Here is a 20,394-nt window from a genome sequence, read left to right on the forward strand (position 1 = left end):
AGCACTGTTCAAGCGATCATTCAGAAATGGAAGGCACAACTGTAAACCTACCAAGACAAGGCCGTCCACCTAAACTCATAGGCCGAACAAGGAGAGCACTGATCAGAAATCCAGTCAAGAGGCCCATGGTGACTCTGGACGAGCTGCAGAGATCTACAGCTCAGGTGGGGGAATCTGTCCATAGGACTATTAGTCGTGCACTGCACAAAGTTGGCCTCTATGGAAGAGTGGCAAGAAGAAAGCCATTGTTAACAGAAAAGCATAAGAAGTCCCATTTTCAGTTCGCCACAAGCCATGTGGGGGACACAGCAAACGTGGAAGAAGGTGCTCTGGTCAGATAAGACCAAAATGGAACTTTTTGGCCAAAATGTGAAATGCTATGTGTGGCGGAAAACTAACACTGCAGATCACTCTGAACACACCACCCCCACTTTCAAATATGGTGGTGGCAGCATCATGCTCTGGGGGTGCTTCTCTTCAGCAGGGACAGGGAAGCTGGTCAGAGTTGATGGAAAGATGGATGGAGCCAAATACAGGGCAATCTTGGAAGAAAACCTCTTGGAGTCTGCAAAAAACTTGGATATTCACCTTTCAGCAGGACAGCAACCCTAAACATAAAGCCAGGCCAACAATGGAATGGTTTAAAACAAAACATATCCATGTGTTAGAATGGCCCAGTCAAAGTCCAGATCTAAATCCAATCGAGAATCTGTGGCAAGATCTGAAAACTGCTGTTCACAAACGCTGTCCATCTAATCTGACTGAGCTGGAGCTATTGTGCAAAGAAGAATGGGCAAGGATTTCAGTCTCTAGATGTGCAAAGCTGGTAGAGACATACCCTAAAAGACTGGCAGCTGTAATTGCAGCAAAAGGTGGTTCTACAAAGTATTGACTCAGGGGGCTGAATAATTACGCACGCCCCACTTTGCAGTTATTATTATTTTTTTTTTAATGTTTGGAATCATGTATAATTTTCGTTCCACTTCTCACGTGTACACCACTTTGTATTGGTCTTTCACGTGGAATTCCAATAAAATTGATTCATGTTTGTGGCAGTAATATGACAAAATGTGGAAAACTTCAAGGGGGCCGAATACTTTTGCAAACCACTGTATAACCTCCTTCAACGGCTCCTCCTCAAGCCCCCCCACCTTATCAGTCTGGGTCCTCCAGGGCTCTGTTCTGGGCCTCGTTCTGTTCTCAATATACACTTCCTCATGTTTTGTGTCAGTGATAACCATTAAAGGGGCCATGAAATTAGACGAATATGGAGCCATCTATGTGTTTTTACAGTAAATACAGTCTGTTACACCGAGCGTTTAGCTGCAGGAGTTTCTGGGTTGTGTGCATCTGGGGCACACAACCAGCGAAGCCACAACACCAGAATGTATCAGGAGGCATTCATGTAATTAAAGCGCAGGGAAATTTGGGCACAAGGGATTGCCGGAAAAGTCTCACCCTGCAAAAAACCCACCGGTGTTAATTACTATTCCCACTCCAGGCCGCCATTAGTGATGAACTCACGAGTAGTGAGCTATTAGAATCCGTGATTAAAATGAGGCTTGATTGCCTCCGGTGTGTGACTGGGAGGGAGGGGGTTACTTATCCATAAGTCCGTGGTCCTCTATGCATTCCAAACGTCTTGCACGCTTCCTATTGGATGCGTTGCAGGATTCACTACGCGCACTTCCTCCTTCCGGCTTGAAGGAGGAAGTGCGTGTAGTGAGTCTTGCAACGTGTCCAATAGGACGCGTGCAAGACGTTTGGAATGCATAGAGAGCAGCGGATTTATGGGTAAGTAATTTCCTCTCTCCCAGCCGCACACCTGAGGCAATCAAGCCTCATTTTAATCATGGATTCTAATAGCTCATTACTCGTGAGCTTATCACTAGCCGACATGGACTCTGGGGAAATACGTAATTCGGCTTCCAGCTATTTCTGGCGTCTGAATTACATTGTTTTTATAGTAATCTGGGCTCCATTTTTTGACGGCGCCCAAATGACTGTCTGAGCACCGCTGTAGGTGTAATTCACATTACAGCCTATGTTGGCACATGGTGCACCCAAATTTCCAGAGCCCTTTTTTGCCTGTCTCAATTAGGAGGGCATTGGCACAACAGTCTGATGAGTAAAGTTAATAAAATGAAGCAATGAAACATTTCATATTCCTGTCATCTGAGTATTACAGATTTGATAGAAACAGTTAAATCTGCAGAATGAGTCCATTCCCTTCCCATATCTAGAGAGACATGCGCTGAGAGATTTTATGTCTTAGTCTATTAGCCATCGGCATCCTTGATCCCTGACACCTCAATTCCAGGAATGAGCTTCAGCATTTAGATTTCCAGCCAGCATTGAATTTCACTAGTGAAATTTAGCAATGACAGTTTCCCATTATCCCCAAGTAGAAGAGCGTGTTCTCAGTTACCATATACTTTTTCACTGTCTGCCCACCCGCCATAAGCTGGCCTCAGTTTATCTTCCAGGATTGAGTTACTGGGTTCTCTACTGCAGTGCTCCATGCTGCAGAAATGCTGAAGGTATCTGTTATTACTTTACCCTCCATCTCTGGAATGTAACAAGATATCACTGAGCAGGCTATGGTCTTACCGATGGACAAAATATTTGAAAAATGTCCATGCTCTTTCTGTAATGCAGTCACATTTGTTTTCTGCCATATTTTGAAAATGAACTTTAGACAATATCAGCTTTATGAAGTTTTCTAGTGGCTGGTATAAAGCAAAACAATGCATTTATGTCAAATTGGCACTGTGAAAATTTGAGTGCTGGAGATAGCCGGTAGTAGAAATCAGTAAAATTACTGATGTTGTTCTATTGGGCAGTGACAGTGGCTGGATAGTGTACTGTTTAAGGGTTCTGCCTTTGACATGGGAGACCAGGTTTTGAATCCTGGCCTAGGGTCAATACCTATTCAGTAAGAAGTCCATAGACAAGACTTTCTAACACTGCAGGGTGGCCTATTGAGCCCGCTCTTAGTGGCTGCAGCTCTTGAGTGCTTTGAGTCCAACAGGAGAAAAGCGCTATATAAATGTTCGGGTTAGGATTAATTCTGATAGTAAAATATTGGTAAATTTTACCGATATTTTACTATCGCTAAACCTAACCCTATTCTTATGGGAGCCTTCCCTCTGCTGATGCCTAACATAACCAACCAGCCACCCCACCGATGCCTGACCCTACCAGACTCCCCCCCACGCCACAAAACCTGCTGATATCTAAAGCCTTGTACCAATGAGACAATATTTGACGGCGATGTTACCTGACATCAGGGAACATCGTTTAAAATAATGATGTTGCCCTGTGGCGATCGCGCATCGTGAAGCGACAGACACCGGGGGATTGTTAAGATCCCCGACAACTCTGTGCAAAGTACCGCAAATGCTTACTTCCCATTTGCACCCGTTTTGAAGTCACGTGACTTCATGAGCAGGAAGAGGCATCTCTTAATGACGGTCATCAAGGGGATGTCGCTGGACCCGTCGGTTGGTGAGTACATAGCTTAACACTACACCTAACCCTATTCTCACACGAGCCCTCCCTCTACTGTTGACCATTCACCCACTGATGCCTAACGCTAACTGAATCCCCGCTACTGATGCTTACTGCCACAAACATGAATCAATTTTATTGGAATTCCATGTGAAAGACCAATACAAAGTGGTGTACACGTGAGAAGTGGAACGAAAATCATACATGATTCCAAACAATTTTTACAAATAAATTACTGCAAAGTGGGGTGTGCGTAATTATTCAGCCCCCTTTGGTCTGAGTGCAGTCAGTTGCCCATAGACATTGCCTGATGAGTGCTAATGACTAAATAGAGTGCACCTGTGTGTAATCTAATGTCAGTACAAATACAGCTGCTCTGTGACGGCCTCAGAGGTTGTCTAAGAGAATATTTGGAGCAACAACACCATGAAGTCCAAAGAACACACCAGACAAGTCAGAGATAAAGTTATTGAGAAATTTAAAGCAGGCTTAGGCTACAAAAAGATTTCCAAAGCCTTGAACATCCCAAGGAGCACTGTTCAGGCGATCATTCAGAAATGGAAGGAGTATGGCACAACTGTAAACCTACCAAGACAAGGCCGTCCACCTAAACTCACAGGCCGAACAAGGAGAGCGCTGATCAGAAATGCAGTCAAGAGGCCCATGGTGACTCTGGACGAGCTGCAGAGATCTACAGCTAAGGTGGGGGAATCTGTCCATAGGACAACTATTAGTCATGCACTGTACAAAGTTGGCCTTTATGGAAGAGTGGCAAGAAGAAAGTCATTGTTAACAGAAAAGCATAAGAAGTCCCGTTTGCAGTTTGACACAAGCCATGTGGGGGACGCAGCAAACATGTGGAAGAAGGTGTTCTGGTCAGATGAGACCAAAATGGAACTTTTTGGTCAAAATGCAAAACGCTATGTGTGGTGGAAAACTAACACTGCACATCACTCTGAACACACCATCCCCACTGTCAAATAAGGTGGTGGCAGCATCATGCTCTGGGGGTGATTCTCTTCAACAGGGACAGGGAAGCTGGTCAGAGTTGATTGGAAGATGGATGGAGCCAAATACAGGGCAATCTTGGAAGAAAACCTCTTGGAGTCTGCAAAAGACTTGGAGATTCACCTTTCAGCAGGAAAGCAACCCTAAACATAAAGCCAGGCCAACAATGGCATGGTTTAAATCAAAACATATCCATGTGTTAGAATGGCCCAGTCAAAGTCCAGATCTAAATCTATTTGAGAATCTGTGGCAAGATCTTAAAACTGCTGTTCACAAATACTGTCCATCTAATCTGACTGAGCTGGAGCTGTTTTGCAAAGAAGAGTTGGCAAGGATTTCAGTCTCTAGATCTGCAAAGCTGGTAGAGACATACCCTAAAAGACTGGCAGCAGGGCCGGCCCTAGACTTTTTGCCGCCTGAGGCAAAATTAGAAAAAATCGCCGCCCCCGCCCCCCGTCCGTGGGTGGGGGGGCCGCCGAGCTGGAGGGGTAGCGGGCAGGAAGGGGGTATTGGGCCTAGCGGTGGGGAGGGGGGTCGGACCCCCCCTCCCTTGCCTGGGTCCCCCGATCTGCGCTCCCCTCCAGCTTTAAAAAGTGAAGTACCAGCTCTATGATAAGAGGCAATGGGCGGGGATCACTCACCATTTCCGCGTTCCATAGTGCGCTTCACTGACGTCACTTCCTGCAACGCCGTCCACTTACAATACAGTGGGCGGCGTTGCAGGAAGAGACGTCAGTGGAAGTGACGCTGGAATGTGGAAAAGGTGAGTGATCCCCGCCTGTTGCCTCTTATCATAGAGCTGGTACTTCACTTTTTAAAGCTGGAGGGGAGCGCAGATCGGGGGACCCAGGCAAGGGAGGTGGGGTCCGACCCCCCTCCCCACTGCTAGGCCCAATACCCCCTTTCTGCCCGCTATCCCTCCAGCTCGGCGGGCGGCCCCCCGCACCCATAGACAGGCGGGTGCCGCCCCCCCCCCATAAATGCCGCCTGAGGCAAATGTTTCACCCCACCTAATGAGCGGGCCGGCCCTGACTGGCAGCTGTAATTGCAGCAAAAGGTGGTTCTACAAAGTATTGACTCAGGGGGCTGAATAATTACGCACACCCCACTTTGCCGTTATTTAAAAAAAAAATGTTTGGAATCATGTATGATTTTCGTTCCACTTCTCACGTGTACACCACTTTGTATTGGTCTTTCACGTGGAATTCCAGTAAAATTAATTCATGTTTGTGGCAGTAATATGACAAAATGTGGGAAAACTTCAAGGGGCCCGAATACTTTTGCAAACCACTGTATAATCACTATTGACACAGGTGCCTATTGGAGGCGCTTAAACTTCCCTGGCGCCTCCGGCACCCAAATTTCCATTTAACGCATCTGCATTACTAATAGGAGGACTGTTATTATTATCATTAATATTATTATTATGAGTCCTGATGGCCACAGAGGCTTGCCAGCATGGGGGCGGGGGCAGGTGATCTACAGTATGTTGGCTGTGAAGACTGGCTTTTTTTTCCCCGCCCAAAATAACTCATTGGACAATGGAATGGGGAGGAGTCTAGACAGTTTTTGGTCCAGTAAATCTGCTCATCTCAACAGGAAATTGGAACTACAGGAGCCAGGAAGCCATCCAAGAAATATTAATACAGATATTGCAAAGAGTCTGGTGCAATGTACAAAAAATGTGCATTGCTGATTAACGCAAATTTACTATAATATGTATCTATCATATGTATTAAAACTTTGTGAGGCTAAAACAGGGTTTTAAAGCACACCTGAACTGAGAGTGATTTGGAGACTAACATCTTTATTTCCTTTATAATAATGCACATTACCTGGGTGCCCTGCTGAGCCTCTACCTCTAACACTTATAGCTATAGACAGTGTAGTAGCAATAGGGAATGCACACACTGGGGCCCGTGAGCAAGAGGGGCTCACTAATATAAAATGAGATTGCCCTCACATATACAACGTTAAAATCAGGCTCAGAGTAATTTTTTTTACATGGGCTATCCCTGTTAGTGGGCCTCTGGCTAGGCTCCGCCTCTAGGTCATGGTGTGATCTGGTCCCAAGCCACCGTTGCTGCATGCACAACTTGCCCAGTGGCCACAATTGATTTGGATATAGACGATTGATCTCCTGCTCATTGATCTGAGACCTGCAGAGGATGCCAGGAAGGTGAGGGACGACCCTTAGAATGGTCTCAAAGTACCAACAGACCCACTTGGTGTGGTGGAGGCTATCCTGTCATTGAGGAATAGCTGCAGATATCTGAGTGTGAATATACTTTGCCCAGTCAATGGAACAACAATCAAGATAGCATAGTGCTATTATTGGACAGATTTTATTGGACTGGTGTACTATTGTGTGGCGCCATACCTACATTTATTTGTGTATTGCTTTTGGAGTGCTGCTGATATTATACAATTACACATATTATGCAGTTTTACACTTGTATAGATAATACACACTACAGATGTGCCTTAAAAAGTCAAGGGCCCTTATGCAATTCACTTTTTCTCCTGAGTTTTCTCATAGGTGGTATTTTCAAAATGTTTCAATAAAATGCTCTTTAAACCATCAGCAAGCAAGAAACTATTGAAAATAATTTTGATAGTACATTTTTGCCTACTTTTTGGTACTTTTTCAATTGCAAAGTGCTGTAAAATTATTTTAAATACAAGATGAAAAATTTTCACCTAGGAGAAAACGTAGGAGAAAAAGTTTTTTCTCCTGAGTTATCTCCTAGGTGATAATTTTTATCTTCTTTTTAAAATACACTTTCAGCATTTTACAACTAGTGTCATATTGCAACAGGATCTGGATAGGATGGCTATATGGGCACATACATGGCAGATGAAATTCAATGTTGACAAATGTAAAGTCATGCATTTTGGTCGTACCAATGGTCTAGCACCATACAAAATAAATGGGATACAGTTGGGAACATCAAACTTGGAGAAGGACTTAGGAGTACTCATCGACAACAAGTTAAATAATCGTACTCAATGCCAAGCCGCTGCAGCTAAAGCGAACAAAATTTTGGGATGCATTAAAAGGGAAATAAAAACTCGAGATGCTAGCATAATATTGCCCCTGTTTAACTCTCTAGTAAGGCCACATCTGGAATATGGAATTCAGTTCTGGGCACCACATTACAAAAAAGATATTGCAGTTTTAGAGCAGGTGCAGAGACGAGCTACAAAATTGATACGTGGGATGGAAGGTCTCGCTTACCAAGAAAGGTTAGATAAACTGGGTTTATTTAGTCTAGAGAAAAGACGCCTTAGAGGAGATCTAATTAACATGTATAAATACATTAGAGGGCAATATAATAGCTTGGCGGATGAGCTTTTTGTCCCTAGGCCTTCTCAAAGGACTAGAGGACATGAGCTGCGCATGGAGGAAAAACGTTTTAGCCATTTATTTAGGAAAGGGTTCTTTACAGTAAGAGTGGTTAAGATGTGGAATGCATTGCCACAGGAAGTCGTTATGGCAAACTCTATACCTGCATTTAAAGGGGGCTTAGATGCTTTCCTTGCGTTGAAAGACATCCATGGCTACAATTACTAGGTTATGCCTAATGATGTTGATCCAGGGATTTTATCTGATTGCCATCTGGGGTCAGGAAGGAATTTTTCCCATTTGGGGCTAATTGGACCATGCCTGGTGGGGTTTTTTTCGCCTTCCTCTGGATCAACAGGGGTATGTGGGGGACGGGCTGGAGTTGTACTTTGTACTGGTTGAACTCGATGGACGTATGTCTTTTTTCAGCCAAAATAACTATGTAACTATGTAACTATGTAACAACTGAAAAAGTACCAAGAAGTTGGTGAAAAAGTACTATTAAAATTATTTTGAATATTTTCTTGCTTGCTGGGGGTTTAAATAGTATTTTATAAACAAGTTATAAAAATATCACCTAGGTGTAAACTCAGGAGAAAAACTGAATTGCATATGGGCCAAGGTCTCTGAAGGTCCAGCACTCAGTGCAAGCGAGGACTATCGTGAAGGGGATTTATAGATTTATTTTAAAACCAGGGGCCTCACTAGCCCCAAAGATCAGTGGCACGTGCCCCGGATCTATTCTGAGGTTCCCCGGATGTCCCCCAGGCAGAGTCAGCAGTGGTGCTTAAATGGCTTGCATGCTGGGAGCTGTGGTGCATCAATCAGAGTTATGCTGGGTGCTGTGGTGCCTCTATGTGGGCACATTAGGTGCTGTGGTGCCATGCTGGGCGCTGTGATGCCTTTATTTGAGCATGCATGAGCTGTGGTTCTTCTATGGGGGCATGCTGGGAGTTGTTGGCCTCAATGGGAGGCTGGTGGGAGCGTGTGAGGGGGTCCAGTAGATGGTCAGAGAATGCTATGAGGGAACTGCCAGATAACTTGCCTAGTTATGTTCAAGTGACACTGCCTATTTATGTGATATGCTGCATTTTTTTTTGTATTAGAGAGAGGGGGCTTCATCCAACATTTTTCTTGGCAGGCCTACTTAAACTGCTGTTAAGTTCATGCAAATTTGGCTCCACCCATGACCACACCCACACCCTGGGTCATGCCCACACCCATTTTCTGGCTGCAGTGCCCAAATGTGCCCCGGATCTCTTAGAATCCTAGCGACGCCCCTGTTTAAAACATAGCATAGCAATAACCATGTGACTTAGTAATGATGACAATATATATATATATATATATATATATATATATATATATATATATATATATATATATATATATATATATATATATATTATACACCGTTATCTATTGGAAATGCACATTCATTAATGAAAGAATGTGCACTTTAGCAAGCAACAATTCGCTATTTTGTCTGTCTAATCAGTACAAAGCAGAGAACAATGTCACAGTGAGGTCTCGGTGTTTCAGTGTTGCACTTCAAAGGTTATCATTACATTCTGTCTAATCGCTCCTGCAGCCCATGCTATCTCATCTGAGACTGCCAATTAGCGCAATCCAAAATGAGATATGGTCACCTGACTTCCGTCAAATGAACTGACATCGCCAACTAATTTCACACTCTGTGCTTGTGAGATGGCAGTGATGATTCCAAGCCGCTCTCACCATTGCGCAGAAAGAAAATTTTTCTTTTTCGATTTTGAAACTGATAAAGAAATTAACCCACGGTCGGCCAGGGGATGAATGATTGTGCCATCATAAATGTCTTTGTTCTAAAGACCGATGCTTTTGTTAATTAGTGTGGAGCAGATTGTCCTGAACCAGGCTTGGCGGTGGATCAGGGCAATCCACTACAAGCAGATGTTCACCATCGATCCCTGGTCCACCAGGCAGTTATAATCTGCTCAGTGAACTGGTAAAGGTGTCCTTGCTAGCTTACTTCTCTGCTGCTTACTGGTAACACGTGTATGGAGAACTTGTGCCCTGAGATACCTCACAAGCACATCAATATTAATGGCCAAGAATCATTATGGATCCCCTTCTCTCGCTAATAAAACAATTATGCTAAATTGAAGATCCAAAAATCTGACCTGTATATGTATTGATCATAAGAGTGAACTTTACAAGTTCAGAATAGGTTATAGTTTAAGGCAAATATTTGGACCAACAGATTCTGTATAGGTGACAAAAATCAAGGTAGTCTGATTTCTCCAACTCAAAACATTGTCCTTGACGTTGGCGTTGCAAGCCTCACCTCATCCTATCATCTCATACAAAATAATGGACCCTTGACTGGAAACAGCTGACAATTGATTGGGAAATGCATAAGCATACGCGGCTCGATTTTGCCGCTCGATTCTCCCACTTGATCGATTGCCCGCTCCATTCCGCAGGCGATTCTCTTATCTTCTGCTCGTTTTTCTTATCTTTTTGCATTGTCTTCAATGCGGAATCGAGTGGGGAAACGATCGGGCAGGAGATCGGACATGTCGGAAATTCATCTATTGAGCCATCTAAATGACTCAGAATCGAGTATTCCCAGCATTAAGACTGAACAAAAACAATAGGGCCTCTTTTGTACTAATTTTAACTAGTTGATAGATTTCACGTCTATGTGTGCAATCCTTGCTGTAGAGACTTTTAATAAGCATTAATTTAAAGTGAACCAAGCACCATTTTTGGACCAAGGGCATCTCAATAGCACATTAACCACTTGCCGACCGCCCCCAGCCGATGGGCGGCGGCAAAGACAGGGCCCAAATGACCGCAATACGCCCATCGGCGGGGGCGGCTGCGGGAGTGGCTATGCGGCGATCGCGTCATTCGTGACGCGATCAGCCGCCGGGGACTGGCTCCGCCCACCGCTCGTAGTAACCCGCCGGCCGTTCGGAAGCGCCGGCGGGTTACTAGCACCCGGATCGCCGCATTTACATTGTATAATAGGCTTTGTAATGTATACAAAGCCTATTATACTGGCTGCCTCCTGCCCTGGTGGTCCCAGTGTCCGAGGGACCACCAGGGCAGGCTGCAGCCACCCTAGTCTGCACCCAAGCACACTGATTTCCCCCCCCTGCCCCCTGATCACCCACAGCACCCCTCAGACCCCCCCCTGCCCACCCCCCAGACCACTGTTTGCACCCAGTCACCCCCCTAATCACCCATCAATCACTCCCTGTCACTATCTGTCAACGCTATTTTTTTTTTATCCCCCCCCCTGCCCACTGCCCCCTCCTGATCACCCCCCACCCCTCAGATTCTCCCCAGCCCCCCCCAGACCCCCCCCCCCCGTGTACTGTATGCATCTATCCCCCCTGATCACCTGTCAATCACCTGTCAATCACCCGTCAATCACCCGTCAATCACCAGTCAATTACCCCCTGTCACTGCTACCCATCAATCAGCCCCTAACCTGCCCCTTGCGGGCAATCTGATCACCCACCCACACCAATAGATCGCCCGCAGATCCGACATCAGATCACCTCCCAAATCCATTGTTTACATCTATTCTCTCCTCTAAACACTCACTAATTACCCATCAATCACCTATCAATCACCCCCTATCACCACCTGTCACTGTTACCCATCAGATTAGACCCTAATCTACCCCTTGCGGGCACCCAATCACCCGCCCACACGCTCAGATTGCCCTCAGACCCCCCTTTATCAATTTGCCAGTGCAATATTTACATCTGTTATTCCCTGTAATAACCCACTGATCACCTGTCAATCACCTATCAATCACCCCCTGTCACTGCCACCCATCAATCACCCCCTGTCACTGCCACCCATCAATCAGCCCCTAACCTGCCCCTTGCGGGCAATCTGATCACCCACCCACACCAATAGATCGCCCGCAGATCCGACATCAGATCACCTCCCAAGTGCAGTGTTTACATCTCTTCTCTCCTCTAAACACCCACTAATTACCCATCAATCACCTATCAATCACCCCCTATCACCACCTGTCACTGTTACCCATCAGATTAGACCCTAATCTACCCCTTGCGGGCACCCAATCACCCGCCCACACGCTCAGATTGCCCTCAGACCCCCCTTTATCAATTCGCCAGTGCAATATTTACATCTGTTATTCCCTGTAATAACCCACTGATCACCTGTCAATCACCTATCAATCACCCCCTGTCACTGCCACCCATCAATCACCCCCTGTCACTGCCACCCATCAATCAGCCCCTAACCTGCCCCTTGCGGGCAATCTGATCACCCACCCACACCAATAGATCGCCCGCAGATCCGACATCAGATCACCTCCCAAGTGCAGTGTTTACATCTCTTCTCTCCTCTAAACACCCACTAATTACCCATCAATCACCTATCAATCACCCCCTATCACCACCTGTCACTGTTACCCATCAGATTAGACCCTAATCTACCCCTTGCGGGCACCCAATCACCCGCCCACACGCTCAGATTGCCCTCAGACCCCCCTTTATCAATTCGCCAGTGCAATATTTACATCTGTTATTCCCTGTAATAACCCACTGATCACCTGTCAATCACCTATCAATCACCCCCTGTCACTGCCACCCATCAATCACCCCCTGTCACTGCCACCCATCAATCAGCCCCTAACCTGCCCCTTGCGGGCAATCTGATCACCCACCCACACCAATAGATCGCCCGCAGATCCGACATCAGATCACCTCCCAAGTGCAGTGTTTACATCTCTTCTCTCCTCTAAACACCCACTAATTACCCATCAATCACCCCCTATCACCACCTGTCACGGTTACCCATCAGATTAGACCCTAATCTGCCCCTTGCGGGCACCCAATCACCCGCCCACACCTCAGAACGTCCTCAGACCCCAGCCCTGATCACCTCGCTAGTGCATTGCTTGCATCTATTTTCCCCCTCTAATCACACCTTGAGACACCCATCAATCACCTCCTGTCACCCCCTAGCACACCTACCCATCAGATCAGGCCCTAATTTGCCCCGTGTGGGCTCCTGATCACTCGGCCAAACCCTCAGGTCCCCCTCAGACCCCCTTCCGATCACCTCCCCAGTGCATTGATTGCATCTATTTTCCCCTCTAACCGCCCCCTGAGACACCCATCAATCACCTCCTGTCACCCCCCTAGCACTCCTATCCATCAGATCAGGCCCAAAACATCCTGTCATCTAAGAGGCCACCCTGCTTATGACCGGTTCCACAAAATTTGCCCCCTCATAGACCACCTGTCATCAAAATTTGCAGATGCTTATACCCCTGATCAGTCATTTTGAGAAATTTGGTTTCCAGACTACTCACAGTTTTGGGCCCGTAAAATGCCAGGGCAGTATAGGAACCCCACAAGTGACCCCATTTTAGAAAGAAGACACCCCAAGGTATTCTGTTAGGTGTATGATGAGTTCATAGAAGATTTTATTTTTTGTCAAAAGTTAGCGGAAATTAGATTTTTATTGTTTTTTCACAAAGTGTCATTTTTCACTAACTTGTGACAAAAAATAAAATCTTCTATGAACTCACCATACCCCTAACGGAATACCTTGGGGTGTCTTCTTTCTAAAATGGGGTCACTTGTGGGGTTCCTATACTGCCCTGGCATTTTAGGGGCCCTAAACCGTGAGGAGTAGTCTAGAAAACAAATGCCTCAAAATGACCTGTGAATAGGACGTTGGGCCCCTTAGCGCACCTAGGCTGCAAAAAAGTGTCACACATGTGGTATCGCCATACTCAGGAGAAGTAGTATAATGTGTTTTGTGGTGTATTTTTACACATACCCATGCTGGGTGGGAAAAATCTCTCTGTAAATGGACAATTGTGTGTAAAAAAAAATCAAAAATGTGTCATTTACAGAGATATTTCTCCCACCCAGCATGGTTATATGTAAAAATACACCACAAAACACATTATACTACTTCTTCTGAGTACGGCGATACCACATGTGTGACACTTTTTTGCAGCCTAACTGTGCTAAGGGGCCCAAAGTCCAATGAGTACCTTTAGGATTTCACAGGTCATTTTGAGACATTTGGGTTCAAGACTACTCCTCACGGTTTAGGGCCCCTAAAATGCCAGGGCAGTATAGGAACCCCACAAGTGACCCCATTTTAGAAAGAAGAAACCCCAAGGTATTCTGTTAGGTGTATGATGAGTTCATAGAAGATTTTATTTTTTGTCACAAGTTAGCGGAAATTGATATGTATTGGTGTTTTTTTTACAAAGTGTCATTTTCCGCTGACTTGTGACAAAAAAAAAATCTTCTATGAACTCACCATACTCCTAACAGAATACCTTGGGGTGTCTTCTTTCTAAAATGGGGTAATTTGTGGGGTTCCTATACTGTCCTGGCATTTTAGGGGCCCTAAACTGTGAGGAGTAGTCTTGAAACCAAATGTCGCAAAATGACCTGTGAAATCCTAAAGGTACTCATTGAACTTTGGGCCCCTTAGCGCAGTTAGGGTGCAAAAAAGTGCCACACATGTGGTATCGCCGTACTCAGGAGAAGTAGTATAATGTGTTTTGGGGTGTATTTTTCCACATACCCATGCTGAGTGGGAGAAATATCTCTATAAATAGACAATTGTGTGTAAAAAAAATAAAACAATTGTCATTTACGGAGATATTTCTCCCACCCAGCATGGGTATGTGTAAAAATACACCCCAAAACACATTATACTACTTCTCCTGAGTACGGCAATACCACATGTGTGGCACTTTTTTGCAGCCTAACTGCGCTAAGGGGCCAAAAGTCCAATGAGCATCTTTAGGCTTTACAGGGGTGCTTACAATTAGGCACCCCCCAAAATGCCAGGACAGTGAACACACCCCACAAATAACCCCATTTTGGAAAGTAGACACTTCAAGGTACTCAGAGAGGAGCATAGTGAGTCCGTGGCAGATTTCATTTTTTTTTGTCGCAAGTTAGAAGAAATGGAAACTTTTTTTTTTTCTTTTTTTTGTCAGAAAGTGTCATTTTCCGCTAACTTGTGACAAAAAATAAAATCTTCTATGAACTCACCATGCCTGTCACTGAATACTTTGGGATGTCTTCTTTCCAAAATGGGGTCATTTGGGGGGTATTTGTACTATCCTGGAATTTTAGCCCCTCATGAAACCTGACAGGTGCGCAGAAAAGTCAGAGATGCTTGAAAATGGGAAAATTCACTTTTGGCACCATAGTTTGTAAACGCTATAACTTTTACCCAATCCAATAAATATACACTGAATGTTTTTTTTTATCAAAGACATGTAGCAGAATAACTTTCGCGCTCAAATGTATAGGAAATTTTACTTTATTTGAAAAATGTCAGCACAGCAAGTTAAAAAAGTCATTTTTTTACCAAAATTCATGTATTTTTTGATGAATATAATAAAAACTAAAACTCGCAGCAGCAATCAAATAGCAGCAAAAGAAAGATTTATTAGTGACAAGAAAAGGAGCCAAAATTCATTTAGGTGGTAGGTTGTATGAGCGAGCAATAAACCGTGAAAGCTGCAGTGGTCTGAATGGAGAAAAAGGCTCTGGTCCTTAAAGGGAACCTTAACTGCTGCGGAAAAATAAATTCACTTACCTGGGGGCTTTCCCAAGCCTCCTGCAGCCGTCCTGTGCCCGCGCCGGTCCTTCGGTGCCCTCCGGTCTCCCTCCGCCGCTGAGTTTCGATTTCGGACGACTGCCAGTCGTCCTGGGGCCTCTTCCGCATTCCTTGTCGTAAACTGCAGTAAAGCGCGTCCGCATGACGCCAAACGCGTCATCGCATGACGTCAAACGCGTCATGCGGACGCGCTTTACTGCAGTTTACGACCAGGAATGCGGAAGAGGCCCCAGGACGACTGGCAGTCGTCCGAAATCGAAACTTAGCGGCGGAGGGAGACCGGAGGGCACCGAAGGACCGGCGCGGGCACAGGACGGCTGCAGGAGGCTTGGGAAAGCCCCCAGGTAAGTGAATTTATTTTTCCGCAGCAGTTAAGGTTCCCTTTAAGGGGCGAAAAGACTGTGGTCCTGAAGTGGTTAAAAATGCATGCTAACAGTGGGGTCAATTCATAAAGCATTACCGCAATCGGTAATGCAGAAAACAGTTGACTTTACCGAGAACTTAGGAAAATGTCAATTCATAAAAGCTGTTACCGCATGAAAAACTGAAATTACCGAGCAGTGAGGTAAATTACCGACTTGTGTGGTAATTACCTCAGCACATGTTAGTAAGTGTCAATTCATAAAGATTAGAACAGGTGGTAATGGCACGGAACAATACCGCCTGCTTTGAAGTGGTGATAAGGGAGCGAAGTCTATGGGGACTGAGCTGGAAATGGAGACTCACAAGCAGAAGCAGTGAGATCTCCCCCAGGTAGCAGCAGAGCGATCGGAACAAACAAGGCTTCCCCTGAATACCTTAGGCTGTGTTGGTTTTTTAACCTCTTGGGTTCCTGTTTTAAAGATGTGTATTTGCTGGAAGTGAACATCACAAAGCCTGGCAGGTGTAAGTTCTTCTAAGCTGTGGCAATTAAATAGATTGTTAAGAAAGACTAATAGACAGATTCAGGGCAAGCAGAGGCAGTATAAGAAAACATGTACATCTAAAGGGAAGTTGGGATGCCTCTTATATTGTAATGCTGTCTCTGCACGGAGAACAGCAATGTAACAAAACACAGGCAGCTCCTCTTCTGATGTTACGACAGTTGGGCTTCGGTAAATTACCGCACTTCTATTGCAGCTGTGAAAATTTTTATGAATTAGTACACAAAAGTCTAAAATACTGAATGCGGTATTTTCCCGACCAGATTTTTTTTTTTTTTACCACACAGCCTTTTATGATTTGACCCAATGTGTCTTATTATTTAAAAAAAAAAACTTCAATTTTTACCTCTTCTTTTTACATTTAAAAGTTTAGCAGAGGCTATTTATTAGGCAGATAAGGACTGAAGTACCGGTAATTATTTTATTGCACACATTAGCAGAGAGCAAACAAAAGTTTTCATCAGCGGAGGGGGGATAAGGATACTGTGCTTCAAAGATTTTAGAGAGAAGTCACAGATGCTATCTACACACCTTCCCCTTGAACATGGAAAGAACATGTCAGCTTCTGTAGCTATTAGACACCAGGACTTCAGAGCACCTTTAAGCCTCCCTTTAAGCCTCATACACACCTTGAAGGGTGTAGACCGCTACTGACCCTTCCTCGCTGAGTGCCCGATGCATTGGTGCGTGATCTGCCCTGTCAGATCATATTGTCCAAGCGCTGCCTAACACTATTGTACTACACTACACTATTGTTCTCCCTCCTAATCCCTCCCACTCCATCGTGTGCTCCACATCATCTCTCTGTCTACCTCCATGGTAACAGAATGTCAGGCTAGCAACCAGGGCCGGGCCGAGGCAGAGGCGAGAGAGGCTCCAGCCTCAGGGCGCAGTGTAGGAAGGGGCACACAACACACTCAGCTATCATTCTCCTATTGTGTTTGAAGCAGAGAGAAATAAGAAAAGGGGATACATGACAGTGGCTTCAAGTTAGCTAACTAGAGATTAAGGTGTTGGGGAGGTTAGGGGCTCTGGGGCACCTCTTAGTTAGTGCCATAGCAATCAGTGTGTGATTGCTGGGATGGGAGGGATGGAGGGGTGCATTTTCAGCCTTGGGTGCTGGAGGACCTTGTCCCAGCTCTGCTAGCAACTCACCTGTACAGTACATGACCCCGAACTGTTATCCAAGGCATCCCAGTTAGCGACAGAAATTAAAAGAGTGTTCTTAGCTTTAGTCTGCCCATTTTTCTCCTGGTTCCTTTGTAATCAAGTAATGTAGCAATTATGCGAAATATTTGTATTGAAAGGTTTACAGTGTACTGCAAAGTATTTCACAATACAACTTTTTACGTAAAAAAAAAAAATTTTTTAAGCAGTCTATTCTAGCTGCCATTACTTACAATTTCCTGGTGGGAATTCTTTAAAGTTGGACACAATGGCCTCAATTCACTAAGGGCTGCTCAGTAAAAAGTAATAGGTCGGTAAAATACTACATTCTGTATTTTAGACTTTTTTTTTAATTCAATAAGATTTTCACACACGCAGTAATAGTTTAGTAATTTACAGAAAACATGGCTTCAATTCACTAAGACCTGATGGTAATAAGTAGAAGTCTAACCAGCTGTGAAGTAGGTCTCGGCAACAACCTGTGTTCTGCTTTGGTGATTGTCTCCCTCTTCTGGCCAGAGCTGTGCTGATTCTTCTGGTGCCAGTGGTCTGCCATGAGCCGTTCAGTTGCAAGTTGCTGCTTCTGTTAGCTGCAATTGTAAAAGTGGCATGACTACAAATCATGCTCCCCCGAGCAACAATTGGATGGGGCCCTTCAGTGTTCACACCCCTTCCCTTGCCTCCCCTTGGTGACCCTCACAGCCTAGGGGCCATCTTGCAAGGATTTTTCTGATCTGGCCCCTGTCCTCACCCATCTGTTCAACCTCTCCTTCTCCACCGGCATCTTCCCCTCCGTATTCAAACAGGCCACTGTGCTTCCCCTGCTAAAGAAATCTTCACTTGACCCTGCTCTGCCATCCAAATACCGCCCAATCTCTCTCCTCCCTTTTGCCTCAAAAATTCTTGAACGCCTGGCCCACCAACGCCTGACCAACTTCCTTAACTCCAACTCCCTTCTCGATCCCCTGCAATCTGGTTTTCGCACAGCCCATTCTACAGAAACCGCCCTCACCAAAGTGGTAAATGACCTTGCCCTTGCCAAAGCCAAAGGTAAATACTCCATCCTGCTCCTCCTGGACCTCTCCTCGGCATTTGACACTGTCGACCACTCCCTCCTCCTCCACTCCCTGCAGCTAATGGGCATTCAGGACCTAGCCTTAGCCTGGATCTCCTCCTACCTCTCCAACCGCTCCTTTACAACATTTTTCAATGGCTCCTCATCCACTCCTGCACCCCTCTCAGTTGGTGTTCCTCAAGGTTCCGTCCTAGGACCCCTACTGTTCTCACTCTATACTGCCTCAATTGGAAAAATCATCTCCTCCATGGGTTTCAATTACCACCTGTATGCCGACGACACCCAGATATATCTCCACACCCCAGACCTCTCCTCCTCTACCATGGACAAAGTCTCTGCCTGCCTCACATCCATTTCCTCCTGGATGGCTGCCAGGTACCTGAAGCTTAATTTGGACAAGACTGAGCTTCTAATATTCCCACCCCGCACAGCTGCACCCCTCCCAGATCTGCACGTCACTATTGAAAATACTACCATCCACCCTACCTCCCAAGCCCGCTGTCTAGGCGTTACTCTGGACTCTGAACTTTCCTTTACCGCCCACATCCAAGGTATTGCCAGATCCTGCAACTTCCACCTCCGCAACATCTCCAAGATCCGCTCCTACCTGTCCCCTGACACCACTAAACTCCTTATCCACGCCCTTGTCAACTCCCGCCTAGACTACTGCAATTCTCTTTTATCTGGCCTCCCCTCTAACCGTACTGACCCACTTAAATTGGTAATGCGGCAGCCAGACTGATACATTCTTCTCACCGCAGCACCTCTACACTGGCTCCCCATCAGCTTTAGGATCAATTTCAAAATCCTGTGCTTTGCCTACAAATCAGTGCACAAGACCTGCCCAACCTACATCTCTGATCTGGTCCACAGGCACATACCAGCCCGCCCCCTCCGATCCTCCAATGACCTGCGGCTAGTCGCACCACGCATAACTCAGTCACACGCACGATTGCAGGACTTCACCAGGGCTGCCCCTACACTCTGGAACTCTCTCCCACCAGCCGTCAGACTCGCCCCCACCTTTAATACCTTCAAACAAGCTCTCAAGACTCACCTCTTCACGCTCGCATACCCCCCTACACCAGCACCATAATATGTTCTGTTAGACCCCCTCTCAAAAGACGCACCTGTTGTCTCCACCCCACCCTTTAGATTGTAAGCCTCCGGCAGGTCCCTCCTCCCTAACGTATCCAGCTTGATTATGCAATCTTACTCACAACCACCCCTCTTGTAGACTCGAACAGTCTCTATTTTGACCTATGACACTGTATTGTTATCAAATCATTTGCATGATCTTGTTTTGTTGTGAGTTTCCGTATGTTCTACCTGTATGTTAACCCATTTATCTATTGTGCAGCGCTGCGTAATATGTTGGCGCTTTATAAATACAATAAATAATAATAATAATAATAAAAAAACAAGTGCGGATATCATATTCTTCACACTTATAACAAGTTTAGCCACAAAAACACCAGATCTGAAAGAAGGACTCCTTTTTAGGAGTGAGTGAAATAGTAGTTGGGGCCCCCTTACAGCTCTGGGCCCCTCCTGATTTTGTAGGGGCTTCTCCTCTGTAGTTACAGTCTTTAGACTGTATGACTCCTCTAGTCTCTCTGATTCACTTTATCAGTCTATGAATAGTCTAAAGGGATATAGGAAAACCTTTATGAATGTGCCCTGCTTATGTTTTTGTTCTTTCTGATGTCCCTTCCTGCAGTATATCGGGA

Source organism: Hyperolius riggenbachi, chromosome 5 (assembly GCF_040937935.1).
Source record: "Hyperolius riggenbachi isolate aHypRig1 chromosome 5, aHypRig1.pri, whole genome shotgun sequence".
NCBI classification, from domain to species: domain Eukaryota; kingdom Metazoa; phylum Chordata; class Amphibia; order Anura; family Hyperoliidae; genus Hyperolius; species Hyperolius riggenbachi.